The 14841-nt window shown below is 37.0% G+C and overlaps 1 pseudogene; it reads right to left on the bottom strand.

Annotated features, from left to right (window-relative positions):
* Nucleotides 1-13727: 13727 nt before the first annotated feature.
* LOC132481175 (SNRPN upstream reading frame protein-like) lies at nucleotides 13728-13933 on the bottom strand (annotated as a pseudogene).
* Between the last annotated feature and the right edge of the window lie 908 nt (nucleotides 13934-14841).

Raw genomic sequence — 14841 nt, 5'->3', positions numbered from 1 at the left:
CAAACTGCATACTATTAGTATTTTATGTAGGCTTCATCATGTAGGCATTGTCAATTATTAACTCTGTTTCCAGCTCTTCTCCCCTTTCTGGAGAATGGGAGATGGGGCTGAAAATTCCAAGCTTCTAATCCTGGCTTGGCCTTTCTGGTGACCAGCCCCACCCAGGAGCCCACCAAGACTCACCTCATTAAGACAAAAGACACTACTACCAGGAACTTCCAGGGGATTTAGGAGCCCTGTGTCATGGATGGGGTCAAAGATTGGAACAATCTTTGATAGTGCTCTTATCAATGAGGAAACTCTAGAGATTTTTAGGAGCTCTGTGTCAGGAACCAGGGGCAGAGATATAATTTTTATTTCACAGTTATTAAAGACAATTATTCTATCATTTTGCATTTTTTGGTTCAGTATGAAATTAGTAACACATGTTATAGGAAGTGCTCAAGTCTTTCAGAGCACAACAGAAGGAGGCTGAATGACGGCTACATTGTGAATGGACAGAAAATGGCTCTCTTATGGACTATTGTATATTTGACATTATTGAACAGATCCATTAGTCCTCATTTTTTTTCTTTCTGAAAGTGATAGATTTTGGGTGTTACATTTTAAAAGTTATTTTGAAATAATTATAAATTCACAGAAACTTGCAAAAAAAATGTACAGGGACATCTTATGTACTCTTGACTCATTTTCTCCCAATGGTGACATCTTACATCACCATAGTACAGTATCAAAACCTGATATAGTTATACAGTTTTATCACGTGTGTAGATTTGTGTCATCACTACCACTACAATTAAGATAAAGAACTGTACTATCATCACAAGGCTCCCTTATGTATCCCTTGGCAGCCACACCTACCCTCTTCCCCTGCAGCTCTTACCCTTGGTAACCACTATTCTGTTCTTCATCTCTATAATTTTATTTCAAGAATTCATATAAATAGAATCATACAGTATCTTAGGTTCTTTAGATGGAAGAAATGAGTCACAGAGATTTTTGTTAGCTCTGCAAAATAATTTTTAATAATCATTTGTTTCAAGTCCTGTATGTCTTGAAAAATGTACTTTGTCTTTTCCCATATTTTCTGATATCAGGATAAAAAATCAGTAAGAAACCAAAAAAAAAAAAATCCCATTTTTCCCACTTGAAACATTTATTGTTCCATTTTCTTGTCCTCTCTGCTTTTCATCATAGAAAAGTAACTTATTGCTTTTTCCTTCTAAGAAAAATTAGTAATGAATCTTTAATATAGTCTTTAATGAAAACCCAGATTACCTTTTAAAAAAATTTTGTCATACATGTTCCTTTCTGGGCTTTTATGATAATTTGTCAAAATGGAAATAGATATTTAAAAAACAAAATACAAAATGATCTTGCTCTAGGAATACATCATTTCTGAGAAAGTACCATCTCTTCCAAATGTCTGTGAATGTTATTCATATTGCCCTTCTCTTCCTTTTATTCAAATTCTGTAGTTTTTTACAAGTTTCTATAACTAGTGTAATGAAATGTGAAACCAACTGATTACCAATTACAACTGATACTAATGATGGCTACTGGGAAGCTACCTATATAACTGTGCTGTATCTAAGGTCTTGCTAGCTTTGCTGAGTTACCGGGATTGCCTAAGTGCTAAATGCAAACTTATTGATGCATATAAGAAGCCATTTATATTAATATAATTAAGAGACCCTACCTAACTCTGATGAAAAATTACTTGAAAGTAACAGAGGAAAGAGTCCTTATTTTAGAGTAAATGAACTATTGGGAATAATTACAATTAGTCCAACCATAATTGGATTTAATGAGACTGAATAGAAACAAATTAGACATAATTGGAACTGAAGCAAAAGTCAATTAAATCTTTATAATTTTAACTTTATAAAAGTTATTGAGTTAAATGACCAGGATCAATTAACAAAGGAAATAAAGCCATGAAGTGCATTTCTAGGAAACTGGTACTTTTTTGAGGGGAAAGGTATTGTTTCCCTGAATGATTAGAGTTCAATGAAAGTTAGTTTAATCACTTTTGCTGCCTTAGCAGTTTAATAACTTCAAATGAAGTAATTATGCAAGTTTATAATTTTACCTACAAACTGCTGCAGAAGTTGTTTTAAGGAATCAAGGAGTGGAATTTATTTGATAGAACAAAATAGTGTATTAATAAAAGTCAGTGAATTCAGGTGCTTTGGAATAAAGATATGGCTGCTCTTACTCAATATTCACTTCAGGACTCTGGGTCAGCTGTATGAGAATGACAGTTGACCTGTTGGAGAAATTGTATGGTTGAAAATACATTCACCACTTTGCTCTTTATAGACTTGCTCTGGGAACCAGTCCTTATTCCTGTAGCACTGCTGTCAACCCCAACTACCATCACACTAAAGATCCCAAGTCAGTTTTTATTCAGTAACTTAAGTGAAGTTCTGTGCAACTGGTCACCTAGCAACTCAATGCTAGTAATCTGTGGTTACCAAAACGGTCTCCTCACAATACAGCCAAGGTCAATCAGAGTGTTGTGATTTCTGCATCCTCAGTGTGCAGGGAAATGTATATCATGACTCGCTCTATGATGCTTAATGACCTTCAAAAGGGCCCCTGAGCATGTACTGACTTTGAAATGTGATGGAATAAGATTGCAGTTTTGATTCAGTAAAACTATTATTCTCTAATGATGATAAAAATATTAATTCTGCAATGCCTGGCACAAAGGAAAAAACAATAGCAAATCAAGTTCAGGAAATAAATCTATGTGAGATGTGCAGACACAGCACAGCTTTCTAGACATGATCCTACATTATGTCTGAAACAAAACCATTTCCATACACTGCAGGCATTGTCAATTCTTTGCTGAAGCACGTTTTCTCCAGCTTTTTCTTTAAAGACAAGTGCATATTGAATCAGGTTAAAGTCAATGGAATTATGACATTATTAATGCAGTGGGTAACTCCATCAGTGATGCAGTGAGATTTTATTCAAAGATATGAACTGAGAGGTGTTTGAACTCAGACTTCGGAGAATAAAGGACATACATTTGTAAATAAGAAATATCCCCACTTTCATCCCTTATATACCATAACACACCCAGCCCCATCCACCTATGATCCTTACATAACCTAATGTCATTCCTGACAAGGCAGGCCTGGCCAACCTTTGCATCTCAGGAAAAATGAGGGGATTCCCAAGATTCATGGCAAAGGCTGCTACTGCTTTTGTAGTGGTGTGTGGGTGAAGTTTTCTCTGTGCATATAGATGCCATGTTGAAGCTAATGGATTTTTCAAGAATTGGTTTAAAGTCAAATGATTCAAATACTTATCCCTGATGTCCAGGCCTTTCAGGGCTTTGGTTATTTCTTTGTGTTAGGGGATGTTAAAAGCAGTGTTTCAAGTCAGAACAGGTGATGCTTAGACAGGAGCAAAAGTAAAAGAAAAGGAGAAACCGAGAAAGGCCCAAAATGGAAAATCAGCACTTAGGTCTGGCGTTATGCAAGATGGGTCAAAAGGTCTTCTTGGGCCCCATTTTCTAGATCTTACCAGTCCTCTGTGATTTTCCACCGCTTCTTATCCCTTTGAGTCTGAATGGAAGAGAGGAAAGCAGTAACTAGATCAGAGAAATGAGGAGCAAAGAGCAGGGAGGTAGAAATGGTAGTAGTGGAAGATGGAAATCTTGAAGTATGAAATAGAATAGTTTGAACTGCAGCTATTACTACTGTAGTTCTTCTCCTCAAATCTGCTTTATTTTTATTAAAATGTACATTGAATGCTTCTTGTGTACATGATATTTTGATAAGATTTGATAAACCTTTGAGGATGTGAATCATCAGAAGGAAGGATTAAAGACTGATTATTTTAATGGTCTGGATCTTTTACCAGTAGGAAACACACAACAATGCTTGTGCTCTATGCTGAGTTTACTCCCTACTCCCAAGCATGCATAGCCTCTCCCATTATTAATATCACTCACTAGAATGGTACATTTATTATTATTATTTTTTTTTTACTGAGGATGAACCTACATGGACACATTGTAATCAGCCAAAGTCCATAGTTTACCTTAGGGTTCACTCTTAGTGTTGTACATTTTATGGCTTTGGACACAAGTATAATGATGAATATCCATTATAATATCACAGAGTGTTTTCACTGCCCTAAAAATCCTCTCTGCTCTGCCTATTCATTCCCTCCACCTCCCTCTCTCCCCACAAACCACTGTTTTTTAAATTGTCTTCATAGTTTTGCCTTTTTCAGAATGTCATAAAGTGGGAATTATACAGTACGTAGTCTTTTTTAGATTGGCTTCTTTCCCTTAGTAATACGCATTTAAGTTTCCTCCATTTCTTTTCTTGACTTGATAGCTCATTTCCTTTTTGCACTGAATAATATTCCATCGTAGGGACACCTGTTTATCCATTTACCTAGTGAAGAGCATTTTGGTTGCTTCCAAACTTAGGCAATTGTAAATAAAATTGCTGTAAACATCCATGTGCAGAGTCTTGTGTGGACATAAGTTTTCAAAGCCTTGGCTAAATACCAAGGATCACAATTGCTGGATCGCATGGTAAGAGTATATTTAGTTTTGTAAGAAACCACCATACTGTCTTCCAAAGTGGCTGTGCCATTTTGCATTCCCACCAGCAATGAGTGAGAGTTCCTGTTGCTCCACATCCTTGTCAGCATTTGGTTTTGTCAGTGTTCTGGGTTTTGGCCATTCTAATAGTGTATAGTGGTATCTCTCACTTGTTTTAAAGTGCATGTCCCTGATGACTCATGTTGTGAAACATCTTTTCATATGTTTATTTGCCATATGAATATCTTCTTTGGTGAGGAGTCTGTTAAGTTCTTTGGTGCATTTTTTAATTGGGTTGTTTGTTTTCTTATTGTTGAGTTTTAAGAGTTCTTTGTATATATCCTCATGTTTTAGGTGGGCTCTTTTAAACTGCATGGGTGGATTCAGTTTTTGTGTCTAGTTTCATTATTTGTGTTTAAGTGACTGGTTTAAGCCATTTAGATTTATGGTGATTACTGACATTTAGATTTATTATACTCTCTTATTTAGGTGGGTTTTTTTTCCTCAATTATTTATGTTTCTTTCCTGACTCCTATTGAATTGATGGAGTTTTAAAAATTCTTGACCCCCTTCTACTTCTACATAAGGAAATAAGGTAACATGGGCCAGAGTCAGCAGAATCAACACATAATTTATGTGTTTTGCAGTTTTGATTTGTGGGTGCTTGTTCAGCCATTCTTAACTGGTGGGAAGTTTGTGGGCCCCAGTTGTGAGTGTGTCACTCAAGGGAAGTTTTATATTTGTTTCAGCCTCGGGTTCAAAAACATTCCCTACCTGGGATTTCTTTACATTTGTTTCTTGGCTTAGGTTTTCTTAGACCCTGCTGAAGTATATAAACTCAAAATCCAAACCTGTTTCAGGGTAGGACTGTGGTTTTTCATTCTCAAGGGGGAATTTTTTTCCTTTCCCAGGACTCAGACCAAGATGGATAAGTCCCTTTTTCACTTCTTTACTTTTCTCAGAAGCTTTTATTTCCTGATTCATGAGTTCTGAATTTATGCAAGGATCTCACTTCCAACTCTTTACCTTACGGAGGCCCAAAGCCTTGTCTTCTGTCCCTTGCACAGCTTTGAAATCCAAGTTTCTAGATTCTTGGGATCGGCAAACGTTCCCAGAACAGTCATAGTTTTTGTTCTCTTTGACCATTCAGGTTTTCTGCTTTGTGGTATTATTCCTTCCCCCTCTGCGCACCACCACAACCCCCAGATATTTCTCTCACTCTCTTGAAAACACAGCTTAAATGGATGTAATTTAAATGGATGTTTGCTGTATTTTATCTACTGTTCTGTATGTTTTACAGTAAGGGCTTTTCAGAATATCCAATTCAACTTATTGCTGGAAGAGATTTGTTTTAACATACCTTAGAAACACCCAATTCCATGGAGATAATATCTTACATAAAAGCCATTCTTGCCTCTTAACACATGAGGCTCTCAAGTATTTCTGTTGAGCCACATGGTGATCTACTGCCATGCCCTGTTAATACAACTGTGCTTCTTTGAATGAGTTTTATAATTTTGATTGTTCCTTATGGATAGAATACTGGCTTCTATTACTAGCAGTACACATTGGTGTCACTCTTGCTGTCAATTATGGGACATTGAAATCAGCTTTTATTCATGCTGGTCTAGCACAGGGTATAAAGAAAGATTACTGTGGGGCTTCCCTGGTGGCGCAGTGGTGGAGAGTCCACCTGCTGATGCAGGAGACACAGGTTCGTGCCCCGGTCTGGGAAGATCCCACATGCCGCAGAGCAGCTGGGCCCGTGAGCCATGGCCGCTGAGCCTGTGCGTCCGGGGCCTGTGCTCCGCAACGGGAGAGGCCACAACAGTGAGAGGCCCGCATACCGCCAAAAAAAAAAAAAAAAGAAAGATTAATGAGACCTTAATGACCTTAATGAGATCATGTGTCTAGTGTTCTGAAGCAATTCTCTATTCTGTAAGCAACTTCTGCATGGCCTGAAGTGTCCAAAACGCTCGATAGAGCAAAATAAGCTACGTTTCCAATGAGTAGTTTATTTGACTTATTCCTTCTCTCTCTCTATAGTTCAGTACTTTCTTCTTTCTTTTGCAGGAACTACTTCTTTTCCCTAATTTCAATCACAAATCTCTGCCCCTAACTTTCAGAATAGGCACATAACCCAAGCTGGGCCAGTGACAGAAACCACACCGTGGCTACAGGATTGGCCTGAGAGTAGGCAGGTGATTCAGTTGGACCAATCACAGAAGGAAGTAAACAAAGATAAACTTTTTATCTCAGCTTAGAAAGATGCTAGCAGAGAGCCACTGGATTTATGTTTCCTGCTGTGGAGAAGAAGTGGGCCTCAGGCTGGAGGGGAAAAAACCAACACACTAAGAAAGTGGCAATGAAAAACCTAGGGATAGGGAGTCTTGGCGCCTTTTTGTGTCCTGGTCCCAGCTTGAGGCCCAGCTTTGCCCATGATCTTCCTGAAGTTTGGTTAGGGCAGCTGCCAGTTCCTTTTTTGAGATAGCTGGTTTGAGAGGGGTATCTGTCTCTTCCAATCGAGAGTCCTGATTCCTTAGCATCCTTTTTAAAAAAAAAGTATTTGTTAAGTACTTTTAGTATTCATTGACATGGTTTTGGTGCTGAACAAAGTGATTTATACAGATATAGTCTCTGTATTTTAGGGTTTACATTCTAAGAACTGTACTTCTGGCACTCTTTCTTTAGAACTGCAAAGCTCAATGAATCTTTAATGTCCACTCTGAGTATATAGCTAAAAATTAATTTAATAGCTGATGGTCATCCATCTTTCCAAGAGGTTCCTGACCTACTTCAATTGAGTGCTAAGTTACTTTTAGGCATTGGTGTGTGCAGAGCTCTTGGTGTCAAGATTAAACTGTTCCTTTCTCTAACATGTAAGAAAATTGATGCATAAAATCTTTCAGTGTAATAGCTATCCTTCTAGGCCCCTGGGCATTGGAGATTTGGTTATCTTTTCACTCAATTGATCCATTGTTTGCACTAGACAATTTGACTTTGTTCAAGTACACTGCTGTTTGTGTTTTTAATTCCAAATCTTACCTCATTATGAACAATTTTCTACCCTTTGCTCTGGGGAAATGCTAATGCTGCTTGTTTATATAGAAAGTAAAGTTAAGAAGTCAGTGTTAACATTTTGGCTTGCTTTCACAGGCAAAAAAATAGTAGTACTGTATTCATATGTTGAAATTTCTTTCACTTTTCCCCTCTTTATGTTGGATGTGCCTTTAGCTGTAAGCTAGTACTTCATCCAGGTTGCTTCATGCATTGACTACTAACCACTGACAGTAATGTCTCCAACGAATGTTTTGTTTCCTTTGATTAATTTGTCTCTACTTTCCTTGTTCTAAAGCCCAGAGTGAGCAACCATATTTTATGTGGATATTTGGAATAACAGTGAAGTTCACCACTGTGTTTCCTTGGCTTAAATCAAGATTTATCTGATGTGCTGAGGAGCTGGGGCAGACTGGTGGGACTTGGAGGGCCTCCTTCAGTGATTGGAGGAGTTAAGTAGATCCACACTGTCATCTGACCAAGTGTGTACCTGACACTGTCAAAAACACTACCATTGGGCCACCAGGAGCAACCACAGTCTACTGTTGTTCTGTTTTGGAATAAGTCATTTTATGTGTTTTCAATGAGCTGCAACATTTTCTTTCCCCCATAGAATTTTTTCCACTGAGTTGTGCTGTTGACTTATGTTGTAGAATTTTATAAAAACAGTCCAGTGATATTTATCCTTGCATCTCTTATAAAGTGGTTGAGGGTGTTATTTTTATGTTTCACAATGACTTCTTGATGAGAAACCAAGGAAAAGTTGCTTTCTGGACTCCCTATCCACAAAATCTGTGCTTTGTTGAAACAATTGTTTTATTTTAACTAAGTGGACAACATGGATTTTGTTACCTTCTTTGGATTGACTACAAAGCATGAAAGCAAATCTGTTTCTCATCTAGAGGACTGGTTGGCATTGTGATGAGTCTTCCACCTGGCTCTCTTTTCTTTCCCTTTGCCTTACATTTCACCTCATTTTTTCTTTACTTTAAAAAATTATTTTATCTTATGATTTTATATGCATTTTAATACAATTCTTTTTATAAAAAAGCAAGGAATTAAAAAAGTGGGGTAGCCTACTTTTGCTCCAACTCATATAGTGTCACACTCTTCTAATAGAGGTAGCCCAAAGCAATAAGCAACAAAGCTCTCTACCCAGCCAAAGTAGATGTCTCTAAGTACTTGCATTAAAATCCCATGCCCATGGCTTCAAGTGATTCCCTTAGCCCTTATTTCAAAGCCTAATCTTACATTACATTTTATTTAAAGAACCTTCAACATATGATTTCTCAGCTCATAGTAGGTGGAAAATGAGAAAATTAGAAATAAGGAGAAAAAGTGCTCTACGGGGTCACTGATAATAATGGCAGGGAGAGAAAAACAAGAAATAGGTGAAAAAGCTAAGCTATGCAAATAAATCCACATATTTTAATAGGCCTTTTTATATCTATTATGCATCCATATAATAGATTACATATTAGATTATATAGAATAAATTATATATTAGATTATATACAATATTCTATATGATAGAGTCTATATATTATATCTATTGTATTATATAGGTGTATAATATCTATATATGTTATATAGATATGATCTAATATTCATAATGATGACTGACTCAATTATCTAGAATTTTTGGCTGTCCAGAATCCTCATATTCTTTTTTTTTTTTCTTTTTTTTTTTTTTTTTTTTTCTTTTTGCGGTATGCGGGCCTCTCACTGTTGTGGCCTCTCCCGTTGCGGAGCACAGGCTCCGGATGCGCAGGCCCAGCGGCCATGGCTCACGGGCCCAGCCGCTCCGCGGCATATGGGATCCTCCCAGATCGGGGCACGAACCCGTATCCCCTGCATCGGCAGGCGGACTCTCAACCACTGCGCCACCAGGGAGGCCCCCAGAATCCTCATATTCTAAATACTAGGTAATTAAGTTTTATATTATTAAATTATTATACTATATTTAAACTTCTAATTCACATGAATTGTGAAAAAAATTGAAGAGCCACACATGGAAATATTTAACCTCTGAACCCCTCATAGCAACATTGATAAAATAGATTAGAAAATACATTGATAGAGGCTTAATACCTTCTAGTTTCACTAGAAAAGTGTCATTTAATAGTATGCAAATGATTGAATAGATCTGTCTCTGGGGCCTCCATAGAACAGCTTCTGTGTCTATGTTAGCATGCAGAAATGCTCCACTGAAAATTTAAGCTGTAACTGTGTGCATTGTATTACCTATAATTACATTTCCACTTGGGCAAATGGAGATTTTTTTCAATTTATAAAAAGTGTATGCCCATTGTAGATTCAATTCATGTAGGTTATGTATGTGTAAATATTTATTGACAGGAAAGATTAAACCCATGTCTTTTATAACTGATAAACTCCTGAATTTATTCTTGGAAACATCTAGTTAGCCTCTGTGGGGAGCACAGGGCTTTCCCTTAACCTCTTGTCTCTGAGTGTTGATCAAGGTCAATAAAATCCATTTCCCCCAAGCAAGGAATAGTGCTCCAGTTCCATGATACGGATTGATTCACATTTTCTAGAAGTGTGGCCTCGAAGGAGTGAAAATCAGAGTATGTGTGGTTTCTCTTCTCATTCTAACCATAAGATACTGAGGGACATTTATCTCCCTTCCAATGTTTCTACGAGGCAGAGGAAAGAGGGTTTCAGGCACCAATCTGGTTGTGTGGCAGCCTAGCCCTCAGCTACAGCTCTGACTGGAGAAGGCCTAGGTTGCCCCTGGGCTTTGGAGAAAATGTTGTTCCTATTCTCTCTCTGCTTTCTCTTTCTCTGACCCTGGGTGTATGTAACTGCAAGATTCCAATTTGCTTTCAAGAGGATGGAGTCCATTTACGTCTCCACACAAGGCTGAAAGAGTTCTCCAGGTGGTTCATCTGTGGAGTTTGGGGCCAAAATCTCACTCCTCTAGTAATAGATGTTGCATTTTATTTTACTTTTTTGCATTTGTTCTCTGTAGGCATATTTTTTCTGGAGGGTTTCACAAAAAGGAGTGGTGACTGGGCCAGGGAGAATGAATTGTCTCACCTATATCATCTTAAGTTTTCATTAAAAAAAATCGATTTGTTTTGAGTGGGAAATTAGTGCACATGGTTAAATATATTTAAAAAGTATACATTGAAAAGTCTTCCTCCTGATCTCACACTTGTCTCCATCCAGTTCCCATGGCCCACATCATTAGAATACTATTATTATTAGTTCCTTGCACATCCTTCCAGAGTTTCTATTTGTATAGGCAAACAAAACCAAATATATACCTTAGTTTCTCACTTTTTACAAAAATGATGGTATATTAAACACACTGTTCTAAGCCTTGCTTTTTCTCTAAACAATATTCCATTTCAGTCAGTAGGTAGAGTTTATGCAATTTTTTAATCCCATTGAATAGATATACTATAATTTACTTGACCAGTCCCCTATTGAAAAATGGCAAGGTAACTTTCCAATCCTTTGTTGATAATGCTTCAATTAATACAGTTATACATACATTATTATGCACATATTCAAGTACTTATATCTGTTGTATAAACCCCAAAGTAGAATTGCTCTGTCAAAAATTATATGTATTTGTAACTTTGATAGATCCTATTTGCCTTGCATAAGGATAGTAAAATTTTACACTCCACAGCTCCATAAAACTTTGAGTTTTTGCCAATTTGAAAGGTTTAAAATAGTATTTCAGGGTAATGTAATTTGCATTTCTCATTTTATAGCTGAGGTTGACATCTGTCAAAGAGTCATTTGAATTTTTCTGAGAATTATCTGTTTATACCTTTGGATCCTTTTGTTTACTGTTGCTAATCCTTCCCTTATTGATTTCTAAAACTTCCTATATATTAGAAAGACTAACCATTTATCTGTGATATGGTTATAGTTGTTTCCCCCTCAATTTGTCATATACCCCTTTTTTTTATGAATGGACCATCATTTATTCACTACAAGTGATAGTTGGGAGGACTATGTAATAAAATGAAGGAACATTAATGATATACATATAAGTGGAATAGTTTAAAAGCATGATTACAATTAACTGCATTTTCAAAAGAAAAGCAAATGGACAAAATGAAAGAAAATGTAACCTCATGCTGCCGTGGTTGAAACATGGGTATTTAAAGTCTGTGGTTTACCTTCCCATTTTTCTTGGCTATCACTGACATGATTTAGATTTTTATAATGAAAAAGAAAACATATCAATTGTTAAAATGTCTTTACCCATTTACAGGTATAGCAGACTTTAGCACGAGTCTTAGACCTGACCCTTATCCCAGAAATTCATCTGGTTCTCTACCCTGGAATATTTACTTCATATACTCTCCTTCTACAACCCCTTTCCTTTCACCACATTGCATAGTATCACCACTCCCCTATTGCCTCCACCTTAGTGTCTTTATCTTTGAAAGTGGTTCTCTAAGAGAGAGGTTACCCAACTTTTTCTTTTAAAGGGAAAGATAATAAATATTGTAGACTTTGCCTGCCATTCAACCTGTCACAAATACTCCCATTTGCCACTGTACTGCCCATAACAGCCATAGGCCATACTTAAATAAATAAGACATGGCTGTGTGCCAATAAAATTTTATTTATAAAAACAGGCAATTAATGGGCCAGGTACTTTACCAACTCCTGCTCTAGAACAATCCTAGTAACTAGTACTGTTTAGATGAAACCAGCACTTGAAACTCAGCAAATTGGATGGCCCTACTTATAGATCATAATGTATAATTTAAATAATACTTTACTCAGGAACTTACAAGAGTATGTAAACTGCACTGAGGACCCAAAAAATTCTTGGTTAAAAAAAGTCATATGAGCACTTACTCATTTAAGAAATGCCCTTACTCTGGGGAACAGCTGAGGACAATGATCAGATTCTGTTGTTTGAAATCAATTCCACTGTCTTGCAATCAAATCCAAGCAATTACTGGGGAATGTTGGGTAAAGGATTCAGCTGGGGAGGGTTTTCCCTTTGCTTTAAAATTCGAAATGATGGCCATAAACAGACCTAATTAATTTGAGTTGAGGGGTTATATTTCAAAATAGAAATAAAGAAAATCTAGAAGAAAACTCATCTATAAACCCCTTTCCTCTCTTAGTTTCTAAAAAGTATATATTAAACCCTTTGGATTGAGATCTTAAAATTTTTAAAAGTCGGAAAGGAAAAATAAAGTATTAAATCAAAATTAATAGCATTTTCCTAAAAACCTAAGCAGCCAACACAAGAAGACACACTGTAAATAAATCTACATAACACTGAAAAATCATAGATTAATAGCTTTATTACACTGTCAGCTGATTCAAACACATTGGTAAAAAAGTAAGAAAAAGATAAAACAAAAAAATAATTAGTAAATAAGCATGGGAAATACTTAGCTTCTCATTTGCTAATGGATGTGATGTGTATTTATAATTCAATAGAAACAAAGTATATGTAATTAACATAACCAGTGCAGATGAAAGTGTAACTGGCACTATATTTTTTCACAACTATAAAGACCAATATAATTCATAATACAATTCAGAAAATGTACCTTAATTTCAAATTCCTTGGCTCAATTTATTTTTACCTCTGCATATCCAAGGAAATGATCCTATCTAAAGTTTTATGCAAAGCAATTCACTGAAGCTTTATTTCAAATTACCAGCAGAAAAAATGAAGTTTCTCACGAAAAGGAATTATAAAACACATTAGCAGGATATTCAGCAGCTATTTATAATGAAATATTTTTCATATGTTAAGTTGAAAATCAGTACAAGTTAAATATGAATAAAACTACCTAAAAAGCAAGGACTATACAATGTCTGGAAAGTAACACATGACAAAAGTGTCAGGGTAAAAGCATTAAGATCCTGCTTTTACTTTTTTAAACGTTCTGCTATGTGTTTATTTGTATGAAGCCTTTAAGAAAAAAAAATTTTTTGAACATATTCCAAATAATTAAATGACCTCCAAACACCCTACCCTTTAATTAGTTCTTTATTCTTGATCATGACTGCATCAGCTCTAACCTGTTTTGTTTTGTTTTGTTTTCTCTCTTGAAATCAGCTACGTGGGTGTTCCAATACTGCTTTAATCACCTCTTGGTGTCTCAGCTAAGAATGCCTGTCTCAGTTCCGCCTGGAAATCCACCACAGGTACTGCTGAGATCGCCTTGGGTACAGGTGACACTCCTGGTTGCTCAGTGAGGCTCTTCTCCGTTTGGCTTGGACTTCTACCTCTGGTACGTGCTGTTTTGTGGTCCGTCTCGGGTGTAAACTGTCCCTGGCCCGCTCCATCTTGCCGCTGGCCACTCCTAAGAACACAAAGTTAGGCATCTCTGGCAGCCACTCCACTCTACGCTGTCATATACCCTTTAATTTTGCTTATTATTTTTGGCCAAATGGAAATTTTTTTCTTTACGTAGTAAGTTGTTAGTATTTTAAGGATTCTGAGTTTTCAGAAATAGTTAGAAAGGCTGTATTCACTTTCGGTTTTAAAGGGATTCTTCCATATTATTTTATGTTACTTCAATGGTTTTATTTTTATTTATATTTAAATGTTTGTTTTATTTAGAGTTTATTCTGGTATGTAAAATGACAAATGGATTCAATTTCACTTTTTTATATGACTATCTGGTTCGAACACCGTTTACTGAAATATTCCATCTTTGCCTCGTGATTTGACTAATCCCCTTCACTAGGAGGGCCGGTGACTGAGGTGAGAGATGCTGGCAACCTGCCTCTCCTGGGGTGAAATCTTAGCCTTTTGACTGGGAGTGGTGTTAAAGGAGCTCGCATCTTGTTGGCCTCAAGAAATAGAGTAGACATTCTGTATTATGAAGTTGCGGAAGGAATGGGAGCAGGTTCTGGCTGAAATGTCACCGATTCCCACTGTTCTTATCGACGTTTAGGAGTTTTTCTTGAATACATGCTTACTGATTTGTGGTATGCCCTTAGGTCAATTTCCAGAGATTTTAAACGTTTGTGTTTTATTTTATTTTATTTTATTTTCGGTACGCGGGCCTCTCACTGTTGTGGCCTCCCCCGTTGCGGAGCACAGGCTCCGGACGCACAGGCCCAGCGGCCATGGCTCACGGGCCCAGCCGCTCCGTGGCATATGGGATCCTCCCAGACCGGGGCACGAACCCGTATCCCCTGCATCGGCAGGCGGACTCTCAACCACTGCGCCACCAGGGAGGCCCGTG

The sequence above is a fragment of the Mesoplodon densirostris genome, chromosome 20, assembly GCF_025265405.1.
Source record: "Mesoplodon densirostris isolate mMesDen1 chromosome 20, mMesDen1 primary haplotype, whole genome shotgun sequence".
NCBI classification, from domain to species: Eukaryota; Metazoa; Chordata; class Mammalia; order Artiodactyla; family Ziphiidae; genus Mesoplodon; species Mesoplodon densirostris.
The sequence above is the reverse complement of the archived record's forward strand: the minus strand, read 5'-3'. Positions and strand labels throughout refer to the sequence as shown.